Source organism: Neovison vison, chromosome 11 (genome assembly GCF_020171115.1).
Source record: "Neovison vison isolate M4711 chromosome 11, ASM_NN_V1, whole genome shotgun sequence".
Lineage (NCBI taxonomy): Eukaryota > Metazoa > Chordata > Mammalia > Carnivora > Mustelidae > Neogale > Neogale vison.
In genome coordinates this window covers 133,440,328-133,446,292 of record NC_058101.1, presented here as the reverse complement: position 1 = coordinate 133,446,292, position 5,965 = coordinate 133,440,328, and the positions used below count along the sequence as shown (strand labels likewise).

Here is a 5,965-nt window from a genome sequence, read left to right as displayed (position 1 = left end):
ATTTTAACAACCATATGTTATTAACAAGCACAATGTGGCATAGATCATGGATTAGGGTGCTTCAAAAGGAAACTAAGCATCCCACGCATGTAGGTGAAAATAAATGGACAAACACATACGCATTCACATGTGTGTACATTCACACACTATTTCTACTATTTAAAAGAAAATTACCACAGGAAGGATAAATACTACTATATCCTTATTTCACTGATGAGAAAGCTAAAGTGCAGAGAGAGTGTGTTCATAAATTGCTCAAGGTCACATAGTATGTTGTGGTGTCTGATTTTTAAATTTACATATTTCATATAATTCTCATGATAATCTTGAAATATGCATTTTATTATTGTCCCCATTTTCTCCAATGAGGAAACTTACTCTCCAGAAAGAGAATGTCAGCCTTTTTGTTTCTAAATTTAATTATACTTCTTTGTCTCATTTATGTTTGATTTTCCTCCCTGAATTATGTTTCTGATTGAAGTAGATTTTTTATTCAATTTAAATAATAATTTTATAAAAAACAAAATATAACAAATAGCAACAGTGTGTTCCCATCTTTACCAGTATAACCAATTTCTGGGAAAATAAGAAACAGATGGAAGCAAGCACAAGTTTATTCTGCCTGCAGGGCCTGGGTCAAACCCATACATGAACACCCACATTTTGTCATTGGTCCAGGAGACTGGACCACCTGTGCATCTAAGAAACACTCATGTACTCTTCCCTCAGTACCCAGATGTTGCTAAGCTGATCTTTTTTTGTCTCTTGGCCTTATAGGTATCTGACTCTTTAGAATTGGGTCTGCTGCTCTACCCTTATGGCACCAGTGAAGTGTTAAATCTCCCCTTTCTTTTATGTTTTTAGTTTTTTTTGTTATTATGTTGAGTTAGCCAGATATAGTACATCATTAGTCTTTGATGTAGTGTTCAGTGATTCATTGGTTATATATAATACCCAGTGCACATCCCAACAGGGGCCCCCTTTAATACCCATCACTCAGTTACTCCATCCCCCCAACCCCCTCCCTTCTGTAACCCTCAGTTTATTTCTCCAAGTCCAGTCTCTCATGGTTAGTCTCCCCTCTGATTTCTTCCCAATCAGTTTTCCCTCCCTTCCCCTGTGGTCCTCAGCGCTATTCCTTATGTTCCACATATGAGTGAGGCTACATGATAATTACTTTTCTCTGCTTGACTCATTGTACTTAAAATATCCATTTCTATACAAAAGGTCTGACAGCAGAATAGAAAAATTCCCCTTGGCCCAAGTCAGGTATCCTTTGGAAATTACTGAGATATGTATTAATCTATTCTTAAAACCCTAAAAAGTATACTTTTATGTCAAATTTTTACCTGCACTAAATACTACTCCCTGAACTATTCTGATAGTATCTACTCTTCAGGTAGAGATTGAAGCCAAATATATAATAGAGATTAATTACATTAGCTCGACCAGCTATACAAATAGAGGGGTTTGATTAATTGGTAGCTTTACTCTCTTTCTGGACAATGCAGGATGTTAGAATATTTTAACTCTTCTTTACACTGACTCACTCTCACATAAATGGTATTGTTTTCATGCACTTTAAATTCTTCCATATACATTTTTCTTTAAAAAACTAATAAACTTTTTGATGTATATTATCTAATAAAAAAGTGCACAATTCCTAGTTGCACAGCTCAGTAAATTTTCACAAAGTGAAAACATTCATCCATCTCATACTTGAGTGAAAAATTATAGCAGCAATACCCAAGCCACTTTCTTGTCCACTCCCATGCATGGTTTCCACCTTCCTCCTCAAAGTAACCACTATTTTAACTTCTTACTCCATAGATTACCTCTAGTTCTTTTGGACTTTACATAAATGGAATAGTATAGCATGCATTATTTTACATATTGTTACCTATACTTGGTGTTCATTAAATTTCTCTGCTGGATGGCATTACAAACCATAAATATACTACAGTATATTTATTTATTTAAATTACTGATGAACATTGGGTTTGCTTTTAGTTTGGAACTATTACAAACAATGCTGCTATGAAAGTTATACAGTATTTTGGTAATACATGCATTTATTTATTCATTTATTTTAGTTTTTAATTTCTACCTCAGGATGTTTATCAATTGCATGGTATAATGATACCTCATACTTAAAGAAATAAAATATAACCTGACTTTAATGAACACACTAGTCTTACAACAGACAAATGGATTTTCCTCCTTATTAAATTCTTATTTTAGGACATATCAATTTGTACTCATAAAAGGCATGCCATTGAAAAAACAAGATGAGTTTTTTCCTTCTGCTTTTAAAATTCTTATCAGTCACCATAGATGATCATAAGTAGGGTTAAAAGTAAAACATTTGTTTCGTGAGATTAAGAGTCACTTATGGTTTGTCTCCCTCCCTATCCCATCTTGTTTCATGGATTCTTCTCCTACCCACTTAAGCCCCCATGTTGCATCACTACTTCCTCATATCAGGGAGCTCATGTGATAGTTCTCTTTCTCCGCTTGACTTATTTCACTAAGCATGGTACGCTCTAGTTCCATCCATGTTGTCGCAAATGGCAAGATTCGTTTCTTTTGATGGCTGCATAGTATTCCATTGTGTATATATTCCACATCTTCTTGATCCATTCATCTGTTGATGGACATCTAGGTTCTTTCCATAGTTTGGCTATTGTGGACATTGCTGCTATAAACATTCGGGTGCACGTGCCCCTTTGGATCACTACGTTTGTATCTTTAGGGTAAATTCCCAGTAGTGCAATTGCTGGGTCATAGGGCAGTTCTATTTTCAACATTTTGAGGAACCTCCATGCTGTTTTCCAGAGTGGTTGCACCAGCTTGCATTCCCACCAACAGTGTAGGAGGGTTCCCCTTTCTCCGCATCCTCGCCAGCATCTGTCATTTCCTGACTTGTTGATTTTAGCCATTCTGACTGGTGTGAGGTGATATCTCATTGTGGTTTTGATTTGTATTTCCCTGATGCCAAGTGATATGGAGCACTTTTTCATGTGTCTGTTGGTCATCTGGATGTCTTCTTTGCAGAAACGTCTGTTCATGTCCTCTGCCCATTTCTTGATTGGATTATTTGTTCTTTGGGTGTTGAGTTTGTTAAGTTCTTTATAGATTTTGGACACTAGTCCTTTATCTGATATGTCGTTTGCAAATATCTTCTCCCATTCTGTCAGTTGTCTTTTGGTTTTGTTAACTGTTTCCTTTGCTGTGCAAAAGCTTTTGATCTTGATGAAATCCCAACAGTTCATTTTTGCCTTTGCTTCCCTTGCTTTTGGCGATGTTCCTAGGAAGATGTTGCTGCGGCTGAGGTCGAAGAGGTTGCTGCCTGTGTTCTCCTCAAGGATTTTGATGGATTCCTTTCTCACATTGAGGTCCTTAATCCATTTTGAGTTTATTTTTGTGTGTGGTGTAAGGAAATGGTCCAATTTCATTTTTCTGTACGTGGCTGTCCAATTTTCCCAACACCATTTATTAAAGAGGGTAGGGTTATGGACATTGGGGAGGGTATGTGCTTTTGGGTAAATTGGAAGGGGTGGTGAACCATGAGAGACTATGGACTCTGAAAAACAATCTGAGGGGTTTGAAGTGGCGGAGGGGTGGGAGGTTGGGGTACCAGGTGATGGGTATTATAGAAGGCACGGCTTGCATGGAGCACTGGGTGTGGTGAAAAAATAATGAATACTGTTTTTCTGAAAATAAATAAATTGGAAAAACAAACAAAACAAAACAAAACAAAAAGTAAAAAATTAAGGTGTATAACACATCATCACAAATCCCAGTTGAATTTTTTCTAAATGGCAAGTGAAAATTACTGCCAGATGATGAGGAATTTAAATTTTGAAGCAATCATATAATCAATCTGGCAACTTAACTTTGTAATTCAAACCTGGTAAAATAGCTTTGAGGTGAAAAATCCTAATAATTTAAATTTATAATGTGATGTGGAGGTATATATATACACATATATATTCATTTTAACACTTTATCTATATATATAGATATATACATATATATTCACATTATACATTTGTGGGGTTTTTTTCTCCTTCTCTTCTAAAAGCAATCACAAGAAAAACAGTTATTCGTTTAAAAATTAGGAAGGGGCGCCTGGGTGGCTCAGTGGGTTAAAGCCTCTGCCTTTGGTCGGGTCGTGATCTCAGGGTCCTGGGATCGAGCCCCCACGTCGGGCTCTCTGCTCAGTGGGTAGCCTGTTTCTCCCTCTCTCTCTGCCTGCTTCTCTGCTTACTTGTGATCTCTGTCTGTCAAATAAATAAACAAAATCTTAAAAATTAGGAAATGAGCAAATCTTTTTGAAAATTTCAACAGTATGTTTCCTTTTTATGGTATTATAATAAATGCTCTATAAAACTGTTAGCTTAGGTAAGAATAAGTTGTTTTGAAAACAGCATTTATCGTTGCCCAAATAGTTCAGAAAATGTTGTAGATGATAAGATATTTATCTTGGATTATAGTGAATAGCTTTAAAATATGTTCTTCTAATTTTAAAAAAGCAAAGTAAGGGTTTGTCTGCTGGCTAAATTATTGGACTTATTGCATAAGAACGTTATTCAAGTTTTTTACAAGGAGAACTTCGGGTTCACATTAAACATTTCTAAAGTATGTGCTTTTTTTTAGCAGTACCGTCATGAGATGCATTTGTGATGTTATCCAGATTTAGATTAACAAGAAACTTGAAAAGGCCCTAACATTATTAATACTTTCCCACATGAAAAGTACAGATATTAGGAGAATATTGTTGAAGTACAATGAAAACATCACCTGATTTCCAAGGCACACCATTAGTTCACCATCTAAAGTGGGATCTATTCGATGAACTGCATTCAGCTCTCAGAATATTTGCTGTAACTCAGAAAGAGGCAAATATTCACATAATATGTTAGCCTATAGTCAAGAAAGGTATTTCAACTGAAATATGTCAATCCTTGCTCCTGAAATCACTTAGACATTAGTCGTGTGATTTTTGAAAGAATTTCTGTATAGAAGGTTTTTTAGACTAACATCCAGTGCTTAATTCTTTATAAGGTTGGGTAAACTCAGTTCTCTTTTGTTCAGCAATGCGTCCTTTACACTACTTAAAGCTTAATCTCCAGCTCCCCTACCCAATGCCTGGATTCCATTAAGTCTACTTTGTTGGTACCACATAAAGCCATTACGTTACAAAAGACCTCTAGATCTCTAGGTTCAAATGTAATAGCTGCTGTCATTAGTTTTCCAGGAACAGGGGACTCCTTTCCAATAAGTCTCAGGTTGATAAATTTAATTTTCTAACTATTCTCCACAAAAGGGCAGCGGATGAGTCAAAAAATTTGTTCAAAAATGCCCAATCATGTGTTCCCTCAATGGGCAATTCCACCAACTCCAACCATAACTAGACCATGGGGAAAAGAAGAATGCTACAGTCCACCAGAATCCAGATGGGGATTGAGAAAAAATATTCTCTCACTAGTAGCAGCAGACGAAAGCTCATAATTTCTGCTCTGCGGTGGTCTCATGTTTTGTTCAGATGTAATAAAAGCTAAACCTAAGCTTGGCATCATGCCAGTACTGTGACTCCATTCATCTTGAGAGGGTCCTAGAAAAGGATTCACATGAATTTATTTTTATTGGTTATATAAATCAGGGGTAGCTGCTTTGTCATTTGGCTGTACATTCATGTTCATCTTTCTCATATACTGACAAATATTTTTCCATAAACAGTGTTCTGTATTTTTGTTTACTAAATCTTGCAACCCTGTCTGCAGTGATTATACTAACTTAAACTCTCATTTCAGAATATGAAAGTTCAGGTTGCACCCTGTTGTCATCAACATTTGGTTTTGTCTATAATCTTTATTTTAGTCCTCTTGGAATTGTCATTTAAGTGGTATTGCATGATGGTTTTAATTTGCATCTTCTGAATGAGGAATGAAGTTGAGTGTCT

The 5,965-nt window shown here is 36.0% G+C and overlaps 1 pseudogene; it reads right to left on the bottom strand.

The window, feature by feature from the left end:
- Positions 1-5,052: 5,052 nt before the first annotated feature.
- Positions 5,053-5,636, bottom strand: LOC122890303 (annotated as a pseudogene).
- Positions 5,637-5,965: the final 329 nt, after the last annotated feature.